The sequence below is a fragment of the Hirundo rustica genome, chromosome 13, assembly GCF_015227805.2.
Source record: "Hirundo rustica isolate bHirRus1 chromosome 13, bHirRus1.pri.v3, whole genome shotgun sequence".
In the NCBI taxonomy this organism is placed as follows: Eukaryota; Metazoa; Chordata; class Aves; order Passeriformes; family Hirundinidae; genus Hirundo; species Hirundo rustica.
In genome coordinates this window covers 8,933,295-8,950,711 of record NC_053462.1, presented here as the reverse complement: position 1 = coordinate 8,950,711, position 17,417 = coordinate 8,933,295, and the positions used below count along the sequence as shown (strand labels likewise).

Here is a 17,417-nt window from a genome sequence, read left to right as displayed (position 1 = left end):
TTTCATTCATTCAACTTCTGATGTACTTTTCAGAATTCTAACGACATAATTTCTGGCACATTTGACCTCACTGCTGACATCCAGTTTAGTTAACGACTGCCTCTTTTGCATTCAGACTGGCAGCCTACTCATCACCTGCTACAGTGGTGTCCTTTGAGTTAAAGAAGGAAGAACTGAGCTATTTTTTTTTTTCCTTTGCATTTTCTTGAAAGAACAAATTTATGAAAATTTGCAATTTACCTCTTTTTCCAAATTTTGTTGACAGTCAGGTCTTCCTTCTGTGCAGAATTAGGAGTTGTGTAAACTTCCCACACGCTGCTAGTTACTCCCCAGATCATCCTTCAGTGCACCTCCATTAGTAAGAAATTAAAATTTCATTTTTCATTTAGGGTCAGAATGACAGTGAAAAATTTCTTATGCCAACCAAACCAAAGCTGAGAATACCAAGGGAGTGCCCCCAAATGAAACAGCCCTTAATTCCAAACAGGCATTTGGCACACTCAGCACAACAACTTACAGACAGATCCAGGCGTGTCTCTGTTGTTGCATCGCAGGCTTACAAGAGAGTGATGTGCCACTAGAAATTCCAGCAACATATATTTAAGATAGAAATTCAATTGTCAGTTGTATTTCAGGGCTCATATCCTGTCAAATCCATTTATTTTCTTCAGAATGCTGTTTCAGAACAATCAGACCAAAAGTTTACCTCAGCTCAAATCACACCTGAGGTGATGATGCTGATGCTGCTTTGCATCTAAAGGATTTTGAGGCAAGGAGAAAGATGCTGACTAAGACAGATACCCAGTAGCTGGAGGTTCTTCTGCCTTTTAGATTAAGAATGAGGTGTGAGCAACTGCAGATTTCCTGTAGATGGGATGAAGACAAAATGCAAATCATTTAGGATGTAACATTTGACTGACAGATTGTTTTTCCCTATTTGACTTTTGGACTGCCCACAGAGTGCCAGTTAGACAGACTGAGCTAACGAAAGGGAATTGGGCAGGAATCTGCAGCCAGAGATGGATGGTGGAGAGACAGGACAGGCTGTCCCATCTAACTGGACACAGAGTCCTAAATTGACTAATGCAGGATTACAGAGGGGACCATTAAGGCAAGTGGCTAATGTAAAAATGTGTCATTGCGCCTCTGCATTTTCCACTAATTCAGGAACAGATGTTCTCCCATAACATATTTCTAAGCAATGAAAATATACTAAATTGTATATAGAAAAAGAATGTTGGTAAAGCTACAAATTACCCAAAAATGAAGATAAAACATTTTCCTTTGAAATTGAAGCAGGCTAGGATCTTTATGTTATGCTTTAACTATTCTGCTTCTTGGTTATGTTACGCTTTAATTATTCTGCTTCTTGGTTAGGTTTGTGTCCAACTTTCTGGTATCCAGTTCAGGTCACATATACTTTTCTCAAAATTCCCAGTGCAGGTTGTATTCTGCATAAGGACAGAGTAAACAGTTTTTAGAAATGGTTCTATTTATAAATGCCATGTGATTTCTTTTGCTTGAGTAATTTTTAACCATCAGTAATCAATATGCACTTGCTGGTGTGGACATATGGACAAGAAACTCCAGATTAACTTGATAATGGATGTAAAACCCATTTTTTACTTCAGACCTGTGAACGAGCTCTCACACTAATTTTTTCTCTTTTTTTTAATTAAACAAAATTAAAAAGTGAGAGAATGGGCTTACCCCTCACATAACTTTTTGTCTGAAAAGGGAGGAGGTGATTCATGACAAATCAGCCGATGGCTTAACGCACACAGTCATGCCGTGGCTTCTCCCAGGGTCTCTTGTTTGTCCATGTCTCCTTTACCTGAGATTGAATTTACCCAGGAGAAGGCCGTACTGAACACAAAGTCAGCCCACTAAGGATTAATATTAAGAGGGAAGCTCAAAATGCAGCTACTTCAACCACCCTGCAGGGGTTTGGGGCAGACACATTAAATCAGGGAAATGACTACAGCAGCCGGTACACTCACTGATGTGTGCAGTAGATTGCTCATGTGTTACTTATGTTTGACAGAATATATTTACAGAAAAGTTCACACAGAAGATGAAAGAAAGAAAGAAAGAAAGAAAGAAAAGAAAAAAAAAAAAAAAAAAAAAAAAAAAAAAAAAAAAAAAAAAAAAAAAAGGGCTTCCTGTCACCACCACAGTGCATTAGTGCTTTCAGACACCACATTCAGATGTGATGCAGCAGGACAAGTTGCAGAACATAACCGCAGACAGTATCATGCCCACCAAGCCCTGACAAAGCAGTGCAAATCTGGACACATTTTCCCCTATAAGCCAATCACAATATTTCACAGGAGAGACCCTGTGTACCCTCACCTCCAGTGCTCAGGTGCAGGAGCAGAACTCAGTCCCCTGATACTGTGGTTACATCCTGGGGACACATTTGCTTCACTTCAGTGCCTGCCAATAAAACCTTTACAGTTCAGCCACTGAACAAGCACCCAGAGCCTGAGGCTGCTCAAAACTAAGCTGGTTACTGCTTCTCCCATGCCAAGGATGAGAACAGCATTCATAGGTGTGGTCATCCACTATCCAGATTCCCTGTAGAGCCAAATCCATTAGGCAGGCAGGCCTTTTGTAACCCTCTTTCCATATTCTCCCCATATCCAAACTCTTCATAGCAAAGGTTCCTTTCTTCTGATGCTCAAGACAGAAACCAAACCCAGATCCATCATCTCTGAGAAGATGAAATTAATGAGATATTTATTGGACCACAGAGAAAAGTGAAGACTTTTTGGAAGTTCAGCTGTGCTGCAGGTGAGTAGAGACATGACTCCAGAGATTATTATTCATAGAACATCAAACAACTTCAACAGGAAAGATTGGAATAGATAAATCTCAGTGTATTTTATCAAGAGATTTTAATGACAAATTGCTACTTATACTTTAGAAAAAAACCATCTTTTTCAAAGTATTCATTAATTTCAACTCACATATAATTTTGAAAATACACATATATTGCAAAAGGCACAGCATGCATAATTCCAATTTGGGGTTTACTGTTTCAACAGCAAACTGATACTGAAAAATTCATAAACTGTTCCTAATTCCTGTTTATTTCTTCATAATGCCTTCTAATTTCCAGCAGCTGAGTAAGATCATAATCATGGTCATTTTGCTTGAATAAAAGAGATTTAAGGAAGAGCAAATAATCTCTCATGACAGCTAAAACATTAATCTACTTCAGCATTAGTGGCTTGTGAGATCTTTATAAAACCTGAGTCCTGTAACCTTGGAAAGTACCCAACCCTAACGCTGCGGAGGTTACAATGACCTCGACAGAGAAGGGCTCCATTATCACCAGTAATAGGTAAAGGTAACTGGCAAAGAGAGTGTGGATTGAAGAATATAGAAGAACTGACACTTCCTTAACCATTTTTGAGACTCAGTGAAAGAGTCTCTTGAAACGCCATCACCCTGCTGCTGCATGTCTACCAAACTACATAGACAGTCTTTGAGTCAGCAGCATTAAAGATGACTTTTAGATAATCTCTCTTTGGGAGTACCAGTCAGTACTAAAAACAAGAGAACCCTTCCTGAAGATCATTATTTTCCCACCTATATTTCGACTCCTAGCTGCATTTGTGACTTTTAATACCCTTCTGTTCAAATACTGATAAGTACTTGTTGTAAAGCAATAACAATAAAAGAAGAAAATAATTAACCTATTTAACTTGATACTGCATCATGGCATAAAGTCAATTGGCCATGGAAATGTTATCTGAACGTTCCAAAGCAGCACTGGCTTCTGAAACAACATCAAGATAGATTCAGCCATCAGCACAGACCATCACAGCAGCACCATTATTCAGTTATCAAGGGAACATGCTTTCAGGATGTTTCAGATTCTTTTGATGAAAAAACTCATTTAAAAGATCACAACCAAGCTCTCTTGAATGTTCAGTTAAATAATGTGTGCTTTTCCTCAGCTTCTGCTAAGAAAAGAGAAAACAGGGTAGTTTTGAAAGTGTAGGTTATATGGAAGGAAACACTAACTGTTGGAACTGCAGACCCAACTATTTTAATTTATTTTTTCCAGAAACACCCAAACATCTGCCTGAAAATACACCACACTTTTCCAGAGGTTAACTCCTCTGTCTCTAGTTACTAAGTATTTGTTAATTATAATTACCACTATATCCTTAGAGGAAATAGCAAAGTACTGTCTACCCAGACATATTTTCCCCCAGATTTATTTAAATGAAAATCTTTTGTTTTAAAAAGGAAATTTGCTCAGTGCAGGTATTTCCTCCTAAAGTTTCATTTTTTAAACATTAAACATTTTAGCCACACTTGGTGGTGATGTCAAGGAGGCAGTAGAGATCCAGAGAAAGTTAGATTTAAATGAGAATTTAGATTTGAAGCATACTTGGGACTACAGTTAATTTTGAAAAATATTATAAATTAAAGCAGCAACAATATTCTAAAGTTTGGTTGTAGGTACCCTCACGTGGGGATCATTGGAGGGGGTGTGGAAGTGATCTGTCTTTGGAAAAGATATTTCAGAAGAAACATGGAATGACAAACCTGCTCAGGCAGGCAGGACAAGTCTCTGTGGCTTCTTCATGCCCACCTCTGGGCTCACCATACCCACAAAACCATCTCAGTTTAGTGCAAATGATGGTTTTCAGTTAAAAGCTGAACTTAACTGCCTTGGAGGGTTTTCCCAGTCTTAATGACTCTATGATCCAGAATGTTTACTTTCTGGACACTGACAATTCACCAAATCATGACTGCAAAATATGGGGATGTTCCAAAATTCACATTATTTCCATAAATGTGGAGATTTCCTCTTCCAAACCTCCAGTTCTGAGTGTTGGCTGTGGAGATACAGTACAGAATTGTACAGAAACATCCAATTGAGCTCATGTCAAATCATCCCCATTTCCCATGGACGGACAACAGATTGTAGAACTCTTTCATTCCATACACACAATCATTTTTACCAGTTAAAAAAAAGTTATGTACTTAATCTTCCCAAGGGAAAAGTATATTAAAGCAAATAGGCACTATTTTAACAGAAGCTGAATTATTTTCAACAAAAATGTCTCACTATGGAATAATATTCATGTCCTCAGCTCATCTGCTGCCCATTAGGTGCACTCTATTAAGTGGAATGAACAACAATGTGCAAAAGTGCACTGATTCCTTTTCTCAGTTAAATTACATCAGTTTTATGGATTTTTCTATTACACAGTCAAAAGGGAACCTTGAAACTGCTGCTCACTACTATGACAGGCATGTCTTTAGATACCTCTGGTGTATTTTGTCCTGATACCCCATTTATTAAACCTAAAGGACAGACCTGTGTGTAGGCATGTGTCTTTTCCTCACTGCTAAACTCAGTTCACACTTTCCAGTTACCTAATGGACATCTGGGTGACTCTTGATGTCAGATTTAATTTCAGTCAAAGTTGTAGGAACTCATTCAATAGGTGAAATCAACTCAGCAGGTCAGGCGCAACCTGAATTTTAAAGTACACTATTAGAAGTTGCAGCAACTACAGCCTTCAACTATTGGTCATCAATCTCAATATGATGACTGAGGACAAGCTAAGGATGACTCTGCCCTCTCTGCACCCAGTCTAAGATATCTCTACGGTTTCCCACAAAAAATCCCAAGCAAACACATAAAACCAAAATAAGTATGAAGAGATGTTGGAAAAAATAGTTTCTCTAGGGAAAAGCACAGATGTGTAGGCAGTACTATCTGTATAAGCAGCAGAAAAATGGCTGGTTTGTGCATTTTAGTTTGTATGAATCAGAGAGGAAAATTCAGCTCAAGTTGTCCAACCCAAGCAGAGGCACTCCAAAACATTTTGGATATTATGGACTGTGCTATACCTTGTGGGGCATGTTTTCCAAAGACTACATTGAGAGAAATGAGTGGGGAAAAGCAAGAGAGGGAGTGAGGTGTAACAACTTTGAAGTCTAACACTACATTCAGATGAAGTCCCAAATGCCTATCAAAACTACCTTGAAATATTTATTTTGATTTCAGTCGTGGTTACTTCTTATAACTCACGGCTACCTCTTAAAAAATTTAGAAATCAGCAATCACACCAGGGCTGCTGAATTTTCAATGTAAGGAAATTGTCTGAAACAGTCCCTATATCAGGACTAACTCCTCATTTATTTTCCTATTTAAGAGCGCATTGCTCTGCATGCAAATGGACTGATGCTTACAGCAGTGTTTCGCTGATGGAATATCAACATATGTTATGAATACTGATGAAATTCATATTCTCTTATAATGTAGGACTGCATTTTTCCAATCCCATTGTTAGGTGCCTCCGATTCCAGCACGAGAGTAGCATATATGCCTTTTCTGCCATTCATTACAGTCTTTCCCTCTCCTAATACCTTCAATTATATTCAGCCCATTTCAAAATGAAATCCCAATATTTTCAGGCTCATTTTAAAGGGCATTTTAATAATGCCCAGGTTGTATATAGAACCGCTAAAGGTAAAAAACAAAGCAAATGAGATTTTGGATAAGATTATCATATTTTCAAAGACTCTCAGGAGATTAGGATGCTGCATTAGCCTTAGTTACAATGCAAATTGAACATCCAAATTCCTTCTGTGAGGCCAAAAACATTTTACTCATGTACAAAAGAAAAAGACTTGAAATTAAGGATGACCTGCTTCATTACCTACAGTACTTTGGTATCTTGGCATTCTAAGACATTTCCAAACCTTGTATCATCAGTGCACCAATAAATATATTTTCTCTGTATCTCCTAAAACACAACAAATAGCAGTTAAAAAACCCTTTGCCACTCCAAGAGGAATCGCTTGGATTTCTGGTTATGCCGAATTACAAAATTACCTAAGCATATTATTTTCTGTGTAATTTATTCAATTTTTATTAAATATTTATTGATTTGGCAATATTTCAGTTTACATTGTAATGGTTTCTCAATAAATCTACAATAAAATTACTTTTCTGCTATATTCAAACATTTTTAGATTCAGCAGAATTGTACTGAAACAGAACCATATTCTAGTTTTCAAATGGTTTTAATATTGCAAATCTACTGTTTTTCCAAGGGTGTTGAAAGAAGGTTAGAAATAGAATTTTAAAAAATTTGCAATGAATGAAAAATGGATTGCTCTTGATTCCCAGTTGACACTTCCAGCAAGTGGTCACTTTTTCTCTTATGTCCCTCAGTACTTTCTGAAAGATAATCCCACAAGCATTATTGCATCCTTGTGAGTGAAAACTCTCCTCTCCTATCAGAGTTTTAGCTATCTAATTCAGAGGCTGTAAGCCTACTTTTTGAAAAACCAACCAACTCTAGTTCAATGTTTACCAAAATTGATGGCACCGCTGCCCTAAATTCAAGAATTTGGAACATTCCTTCCTTCCCTGCTAACAAGGATGCCAGATTAGAGAGTAAGAAGCAGTCTGTGTTTCACACAAAGTGAGCATTACTGGGACTGGATTCTGAGAAAGTGAATGAAAATACTGAAACTCGGGCACAAACTCCTGCAGGCACCCCCCATTTTTCTATGTGGGGTGAGGCAGGAGCTTCTCCCCCGCACAGCTCAAGGTCTGGGAGAAAGGAATAAGGGATGATTAAAAGCTCAAGCACGTTCCAGCCTGGTTCCCTCATCTGCAAAAGAGCTGTGGGAACTGCAGCCAGGCCACAGTGCAGCCACTTTGCAGCTTTCCCAATTAACAAGACCTTTTTCAATTTTTACTGTTTTTAAAAAAGTTTGAATTGAAAGATGTTGATTTTTTTTTTAAATTTACCATTTTAGAAGTAACTGCACCTTAACATGCACACACAAAAGAGGAGTATCCCAACCTTGTAGTAAGCAGATGACCCTCTGCCCATTTAAGAACAGAACGCTACAATTTTCCATAAACCCAGTCTGTGTGTTTCCAAGGGGAGATAAGTGCATTAAATATCAGGCTTACTCTTTCCTCCCACTCGCAGAAAACCTCCTTCTCCCTTTTTACTATCTATTATCCTCATTATGACCTTTTATTATACAAAGGTTCTCCAGGATTTTTTTTTTTATTCTATACCCACACGACAAGCTGTAGAAAGAATATTTTCATGATTTCTCAATAGGACATGTGGGTGCTATAAAAATAAATGTTCTGTGGTTATGAGAAAGTTCAAATTATTGTTGGCTTCTTAGATAATTTTTTTAAACAATTTTATTAGTATCATCTCTAGTTTTAGCACTAAGTTGAAAGCTATTCCTACGGTGCATACGCAAAGCCTCATCAATTTTGCAGTATGGCTATGCAAATATTCTCCCTTCAAGTACCTTAATGAATAATTAATATTGTGCTTAGAGATCTAGCTGAAAGCGCCAATCAGAAGATTCAAATAAATTGGACTGGTATTGAAGAAATTGTTCCCCATGCTTATCAGAAAGATCACTGTTTCTTTTAGAGAATAGCTTTAACAATATGAAATAAAGCTCTTTTGGAATAACCTGCTGATATCTGCATGAATAATCAGAGCAGCTAGAAGTTATCTGTCATAGTGCTGGCTGGCATTCAAAGACATCTGCTGGAAAGGTATTGTTTTGTAATGACAGAAATCAAACTGATTTGGGGAAAGTAACAATCTCTTTTTGTCTTACTTTTCCTTCATCTTTGAAATAGATACTTCCAGCACATCAGTTTGAAATTAAAAACAAGTGACAAAAGCCATTATTTCACTGCAGAAAGGACAGAAGGTAACCTGCCAGAAGTTGTCTTATATCAAAATAACTTTGGATTTGCCTGAAGAATATTAGCTCTCTGCGTTTATGCCCTTCAACAACTTGGGTTTCAGCACTGCTCATGAATTACACTTTATAAAACTGACACATGTTGGGCATCCTGGTGCTGTGCCTGTGTTTCCATGCTAAACACAGCTCTGGCTGAAAAAGGAAGCACTGAGGGGATGCTGGAAGGGAGAACTGGGACCAAAAGACACCAAAGGCATTTTTTCTTTCCTTAATAATGACTACCAGGTACAATTACCCACACTGAGGAGTTACTCATTCCTACCTAAAGACAATGAAACCTCTACACAACCTCTTATTTCTTAAAAAAATACTGAAAGCAATTTTACATCATTTCAGTAAAACCTGTCATTACGAGTCTGTGGCAATTTTTAAGTTAGTGCATGCAATCATCTGTAGAACATTTCAAAACCAAAAAAGAGCATTTATCACTCACTGATTAAAGGTGGGGGTTTTTTTTATTCTTGTGAAAGGTGATCAGTGAAAAAATGTCAGGTCTTACATCCTCCCTCCCCAATGTAAAAGGTCACCAGCTTGGAAAAAATGCTTAATACTCCATTTCCAAGACTATTAGAGCACCTGTGAGAACACATGAGATAATTATAAAAGCCCACAAAGTTTAAAGGCATTTCACAGCATTGCAATCACCAAAGTTCTCACTAGTGACTCAGTATCTGGCAGAGTTTACATCTAAAGAGACGCCTAGTCTCAAATCAAAGTTTTCAGAGTATTTAGGAGGCAAGAAGATATCAGATAAAAGAATTAAGAGCATGGCAAACCTACTGGAAAGTACAGATAAATGCAAAATTGTAGATAATATATAAATTGCCTAGACATTAAAGAAAAAAAAAAAAAAAAAGAAAACTAAAAGCAGATTTAACTTTGCCTATCAGCAATTCTGGTAATATGTCTAATGCAGAAATTTAGATTATAAGCAAAAAGTTAGAAACAATAACAGAACATTCCACTTTCTTTACACCTAATACCAACGGTAGCTACTGGCAAGAATGAACTGAAAACTAATTAAAAAAATATTAATATAAAGAAGAATAGCCCTGATTTTGACTGTTTTCCATGGTTCTTGCCATACCTAGAGTTCACTGAATTATTTTGGCACTTTCTAGTCCTAATGAAACTTCAGAATCAATTCATATGTGTCAATTTAGATTATAAAATGTAAAACAACCTTGATTTATGCATTCTCATCCATAATCATCACTGAAAAATGTAAATATTTTGTTGATGGCTGTCTATGTTGTTGATCAGATGAGACACTGAAAATGACATCTTATTTTCACTGTCAGATCGACATATCCTGGCAAGAGAAGCAAATAAATTGTTTTCACCTCAATGAAGTGTGACAAGAAAAACACAAAGGGGAACAAAAGTATGCAGGCATTGGTTTTATGAAATAACTATTAAATGAAATTTTAAGACTAAGTCTTCATGTCTGAGGAACCATATCAAGAAGATTTATATATGGGATTAATACACAACACTGATACAAGGCTAAAATCTCATTCCAGGTTCAAAAGCAAAATTGCAACCACCTCCCAGTAGAAGAGGTAGCAGGGGCACCCCTGTCTTGCTCTGGGGCTTTCATCCAAGGGCGCATGTAAACACATCTGATGGAGTTTTGTGAGGAAAAGCAAAACTGCATAACACTGACAGGTTCAGTAACAGAGCAACACCTGCTCCTGACAAGTAATCAAAGCCAGGCAAGCTGAAAGCATCTTGCTCAATTTCATTCTCAGGCACACCTTCCACAACGCAGCCTCCATGGAAATAATCATGGCTTTAGAAAAAAAAGGAGTGCAGTCAAATTTAGCGAAACGCAACCTAAAAATTTTGCTTTGACCAAAAATTAAAAGTCCAGCTTGCTTACTATGGGAGCTTTTTAAAACCCATTTTTTTCACTCCCCACTGCCTTTAATTCAGGTCATAATACAGAAGAAATAGATCAAATCAAGTCATTCAGAAAACATCCAATGCATTTTACAAAATAACAAAAAAATCCCCAACCCCTCTTCTTGTCAAGCCCCAGATGGAGGATCTCCTGCTCAGGCACCATGGCACTTTCAGTCCAGCCTGTTCCCATGAGCAGTGCCTGTAGCACCACGGCAGGAGTGTACACAGGCTGATCCCCACGTGCACACAAATGTCCCAGTGCTGCTTCACCAAGGCCAGGCTGCCACTGCTCCAGCTCCTCCAAACACAAGAGCCCCGCCAGGGCTGAGGTCCAAGGCAGCCACGCTGCCCACTCCAGTGCCCTCCCTTTGTGCCCTCCCCTCCTGCAGCTCCTGCTCTCGTTTTGCAGCCCCTGAAGTGAGGAGCCTCTCACACTTCTCCAATCTGGTTTAACTCCAAGGTTTACACAGGGCTTTGCACATCTCCCTGCACGGGCAAGAGAGCCGCCTGAATCCATGATCTTCTTTCAAGTGTTGGCACAAAGTCCCTGCAGATGATCCCCTGTTAATGGCCTCCATCACCATACACTATTCCTCTGCTCACAGTTACATTTTCCTTAGGGAGCACACAGGACATCAGTTTTCCCTGGAAACTCTAAGAATGAGTCACAAGTCTCAACTGGGTAACTAAAGTCACGTGTGGCTAAGGCCAGTGAACTCTGCAGTTGTGAAAAACATTGTGTGAGACACGCTATTCTGAAAGACAGCAAAGAGATTTTTCTTATTTATTTATTGGCCAATTATGCTGGCTTTGAATCCTTTGGTGAAAATGCTTTATCTTTGCTTATCCTATCACAGAAATTTATTTGGTTATTTCAAAATCAATTTATTCATATCAAGCCACCAGGAGCTGAGAATGCAGCCCTGACCTCCAGTGTAACCACAGAGGTATGAATGAGATCCTAAAAGATTATGTCAGTGCACTGCCTTTTGAAAGTAAACAAAAAGCAATGCATCTTAAAGAAGAAAAAATGAAATAAAAAAGCCAAAACCCTGAAGCACTAGAGGACTACAACCTCAAGCCCCAGGTTGGAATTGTTTGTTAAGAGTTCCTGTCTAGATGATATCTTGCTTCATTGAAATATCTCTGTACATGCTGAACGTGTGTGTGAAACACTCTGAATATGAAAGATCTTAATTTTGAATGACACTCATCATCCTGTACTTCTGCACAGAATGTGCAGCATCTTCTGGAAGAGCAGCTTAACAAGATCAGTGCAATAATAAATTTCTGTGCAGTGGAACTAAGGTTATTTTGCATTACATTAATTTATTTTTTAATGTGTTTTGCTCCTTTCCTTCCTCTGTAGACATAGATCACATTCTAGTTATTTTCTGCAAAGGGTTCATTATACTGTGCTTAATAACTCAGAGAACCTGGCATTTTAGTAGCAAACATCTCTGACTCTTAAGCACAGGGTAAATGAAAAAAATGCATTTACTGGTACAACCATTACTGCAAAAAAATCAAAATGCAGAGCACTGACCTGCACATGAATGTATTTTTCCTCCTCTCTCCCCTTGTGCCTTTGCTCTCTACATAACACAAAAGAGGCAGGAACTGCTGCTGGATTTCAAATACCCACATTTCATAGCTCAGGGGGTACAAATCTGAACACTGGTGTCAAAATTTCCTTTATCACTTGCACTACACAACACTCAGAAAAATTATCCCAATCCACCACAGCAGCACAAGAGTTTTCAGAGACGCATGCTCTTATTAGCTTAGGTCCAGGAAGGTAATTCTTAAAACCACCTCATGCCTACACAATTAATTTTATTTTAAAAGACAAATGAATGCACCATGCAGTTAGTATTTCCTCAATTTTTTTTTCCCTGAAAAAATTAATTTTTCCTGACCATCTTTGTCAACAAAGACTTCAGAGGTCATCAAAAATCAAGCTGGGACTTACAAGCAAGGAGGAATGTGAAGAGCCAGAGTTCTAAAACTTTAAACCCACAGTTCCCACTCTCCCTATGAATGTTTCTGCTCCTGGGTCCAGACTACTCTTGGTTCTTTACTCCTAATTTTCACATGAGACTTTTCCACTAAGGAGAGCATTGTGAAAAAGCCTTGAGGAAGAAAAACAATGCTACACAGGAAATACAATGAATCACAAGATTTTCTTAGTGTGTATCAAAACAATTGCTATTTAGGACACAGTTGATATTATATAATATTCTTTTTGAAGAGAAGGTGCAAGTTGACTGGTTAAAGGGGGAAACCCCCACAGTGTTACTTTTAGTGTTAATTCTATAGAGATATCTTTTTTATCTTCACCCTTCTTTTTCCACATGAACAAAGCTCCTGCTCTGCTGCAGTTTTTCCCATCTGTTCATGATATTTCCACTATTTTTAACAAAAAACCTCCAATACCAACAAAACAGGATAAAAGTATATCTAATCTAGCTGCTCAGCCAAGGGCACCTTCTACATCCAAATGTACTTCTGTGGAGGCATTTCTGTCTAACTCCCAATCCTTCAGAAGTGCAATGGGAGAGACAGAGGATGGCCAGAATTCTTTCTGAGGTTAATTCCATGAGATCTGGCCCATCCTGGCCTCATCCAAGGTGGATTTCTGAGCTATGTTCAGCAAATTCACCATTTCCGATGTGTGGAAGCCACAAGAAATGATCACAAAAGTCCCTTTTGCTGTACAAACCAATGACATTTTACAAACTCCTTGTACCTCCTTGCACACACTGTTTCTCCTACCTCAGCTTTTACTTCTCCCAGCCGTGCTCCTGGTGGTTTTGCAGGTGACTGTACGGGCAGATGGACTGGAGGTTCACACTATAAACATGCAGCGAAGGACGATCCATGAGTTTTCACCGCTTCAGCGACCAGAATCTGCAGAGATGTCAAAGACATGTTATTCCCCATTTGGCAATATGCTTTGGTTGCTAATTAATGCAAACAGCTTGTTATCTACAGTAATACACAATTATTTCTCAGTGACCAAATGGCTCACAACAATTTCAACAAGCAGTTCAGGAGCCAAAAGCATTCCATAAATAAGATGCTGACACTAAGGTTGTGTACTTTTATTTAAAGATACAATATTACAGCTATCTGTAAAACCATTTATTTAATAACATCCAGCAACATGGGCCTTGCCACCTGTTAACTGGAAAATTATTGGCAAAACAGGTAGCCAAAGGCACGAGAGGATCCAGCAGTCAGGACTAGGGAGGAAGAAAAAGACAGTGACTGATTTGTAAGGGTTTCTTTTTTGCATCACTCAGTTTTGAAAAGACAGACAAGTTTCTATGGAAGACCACAGAACAAACACCAGGAAGTTATTTTACTGTCACAGGAAGGAACAGAGCTCTTCTTTCTACCTTTCTTGAAGAAAGCAGAAGAGTCTTTGGTCAGACTGTGTGCCGAAGTAAATGTGTTCCCATAGTGGTGTTCAAACCCATCGCTTGCACAACACAGAGCAAAACTCCTACAATTTCTATCCTTCCACATTCCATTTGTGAGTGAGGCAAATTGAGATGCTGCTGACATGCAGGAATTCAGTTCTGAATCCCTAACCCAAATAACGTCATGCATAGTTTCAAAGATGCAGCTACCTGCAATGGTTTAAAACATAAACAGGATGTATAAACACTAATTTTCAGGGCTCAGTCATGCCCAAATCTGTATTACATACAGAGATATAGCTTAAAAGTACCGCTCTTCACAGGGGGAGATGACAGCACTGCATCCTACAAAGGAGCCAATCTTCTAGTCCTAACCTGACTTCTTACCTGCTTCTCTCTAGTCATAAATGCTTGCTCTATTTCCCATTAGCAGCCCAAGTCTGAGCACCATTTTTCACCTGTTACTGATACTTTCATCAATATCTCCCTTCCACTGCAAGTACTACATTTCCAGTCACCTTGTCAGTGGAGCTGAGTTTTTTTCCTGGTCTTCCCACCACTCTTTTGTTAAAAGCATTATTGCTTCCCTTGCTGTGTCTCATTTAAACATTCAAACTGACAGTCTATTAGGTGTTCTGGTGGCAGAATCTTCTTAAGAGATTGAGGCCTTTTGTGTGTCAGCCCCCTGACACACAATCTACATTTAGCAGGGAGGTGGCAGACACAAAGAATATCTTTTTAAATTAGAGAGCAAGGCAGAGATTTGCAGAGAGTAAGTGAAACTGTTCTGAAAACATGGCTCCTCTGGAAATGGGGTTGCAGGGTAGGCAGCCACTTCTGAATTGCCCATGCAATCACCATATCAGGCAGTTCAAGAGGTGACACATCTAAAGCGAGTGTGAGGAGTTTTAAATTTAATCGTCCTCATGTCTGAAGACATGAACATTGTGATGGGGGGTCCCTGGCATTTCCCTGTGCTGCCAGTGCTGCTGCTGCAGGTGGCTGAAATCAGAAACATCACTGAAGTTATCAAAAACTGGAGGAGAAAAAGTGGGAATAGTATGAAATTGATTCCTAGTTTGATAAGGTCACTTGTTCACACACCCACTTCTTCAGGTAACAGACACAGCACAGATGGAGACACTGCTGAAGGAGTTTTCACTTCTTCATAATAACAGTACATAATGACACAAACAACTCTCAGAATGAGAATAATGATGCCAGCATCTCCATAAAGCCTATTCTTCTTGAGGACAAAAATTTCTTGAACTTTCCAGATTTATGATCATTATTACCTTTTAACACCATCCAACCATATCTACTTATCTTTGCCCAAATATTATCAAACATTCATCCTTCAGCCATTTCTATTAATATCTTTGAGCACCTAAATAAAGCAATTTAAAAACTAATTTAATTGCATTCTTTACCTAGCTCAGATATCACACATCTGCATGAAGCCCAGATGCTGGAAGTGATGTATGAAATTTATAGCTTCTGTAACAGATGCCACAGAAGCTAACCTCTCCCTATACAGGAAGAAAGAGCACTGATTAAAATAAAATATTAAAAAAATACAATCAAAAAGGACTGTAAGTCCAAGATCAGTCTATTTCAGTCTCAGAATACTGTTTGAAAACCAGGTGTTAATGATTTTATCTCAGAATGTAAATGATATTTTGTATCGTGAACTGAAACTCGTGCTAATATTTACTATTGTTAGTAGCTACTCTTAAGAAGCAGATTCTTACAAAACAAACCATGGAGGGAAGACTGTTGCTTTCATTCAGTAGGTACAAAGAAGGAAATCATGCACTTGGGGTTGACCCTCACCTTCCCTTCATCCCCTCCCTTTCTCCCCCTTCATTGGGAACGGGGATCACTGTGGGATTTAGGGCAGAAGCCTTCTGCTTTCTCCCCATCCTCTCTCTTTGGATTTTGCCTTCTACATTCTTTCCTCATACACTGAATGATTATTCCTCTGTTAAAGGCGTGGTTTTTTCTACTGCCGAAGGTGCATACTGACAGATTTTCTCCTGTCTAAAATAATTTACTCTGTCTTCTTTGTCTTCTTTTCTGGGTAACTGTACACACACACACAAATTTCTTCTTCACTGAATTTGCTGACATTTCAGTACCATTATTTTTTTTTTCCTTAACAAAAAAAAACCACAAAACAAACAAACAAACAAACAAACAAACATAAGTTCTAAATGCAGGAATATATTTTATATGGGCCCTTACTAGCCCCCAAATTCATCCCAATACCACGTACCAAAATGAATTAGGTTTTTTTGATGACTTCTCAAGAAGTACCAAAGTCTCACATCAACATAAAACTATAGCTCTGGGTCAACTTTAATATATATATATGCAATTAAGGGTAATTCAAAAGGGATTAAGAACTAACCAAGAGAATAAAATCAAACTCAACTGATTTAGAGTTGAGCTTTGATGACCCTTGTGGGTCTCTTCCAATTCATAATATTTTATGAATATATCCCAGCTCCTTTATCTACACAAACCATTATTATTATTGAAGGCTTCTATAAATTCCTACAGAAGTTTTTCATATCTGTGACTGCCAACAACATATGACCTTGTTATCAGCTACAACCCATTTTATAAAGTTATAATTTCACTGGTTACCTACCCCATTCATCTTGCCTCTCTATTAAATTCTCTGCCATTTTGAGTGCTATATCTTCAACCTCCAATCAAAACATGTCCAAAAAATGTGCTAAATTTGTTCAATTTCTTCACAGATACATCAAAGAGAACTGAGTAAAGTGACTCTCTCCCCTTCTCTGCACTACTGGCAAATGAAGGGATATTGCACACTCAAGAAACACTCGACTATTTGAACTATGAGCCACAGCTATGTCATATTAATAACCTTAATAGGCACTTTAATTTCTTTCAATCCAGGCTTTTTCTCTAAGCACTTCCCTTTCTTGATGCTTTTAAATAATCACCCATATATTATAATATCCCTACTTTCTGCTGAGCTTGCCATTTCTTGTTACTCTCATGTGGAATGGGTGAAAACTATGAAAAATAATTTCTTATGAGATAAAAGTAATTATGTAACCAGCATTAAATAAGTCGTTCCAGAATTATATTTCACCTTGTTCTATGGGTCTACATTTCATTATAATTTAGTCTGTTTCAGAAAAGAAGAATCAGTGCTGTCAGGAAACAATCAAAAACAGATTGCAAAATCTGTTTTGAAAAAATGTGTGAGCTCTATCTACCTCTTCTTAGATTCATTCATTTCAATAATTAATATTAAAC

At 38.1% G+C, this 17,417-nt stretch overlaps 1 long non-coding RNA gene across 1 annotated transcript; it reads right to left on the bottom strand.

Moving 5' to 3' along the window:
* Window positions 1-310: 310 nt before the first annotated feature.
* LOC131378640 (uncharacterized) lies at window positions 311-837 on the bottom strand. The gene is made up of 3 exons (XR_009208292.1): window positions 707-837; window positions 518-577; window positions 311-350 (listed from the first exon to the last, which is right to left on the bottom strand). It is a non-coding gene; the product is annotated as an uncharacterized LOC131378640 (long non-coding RNA).
* Window positions 838-17,417: the final 16,580 nt, after the last annotated feature.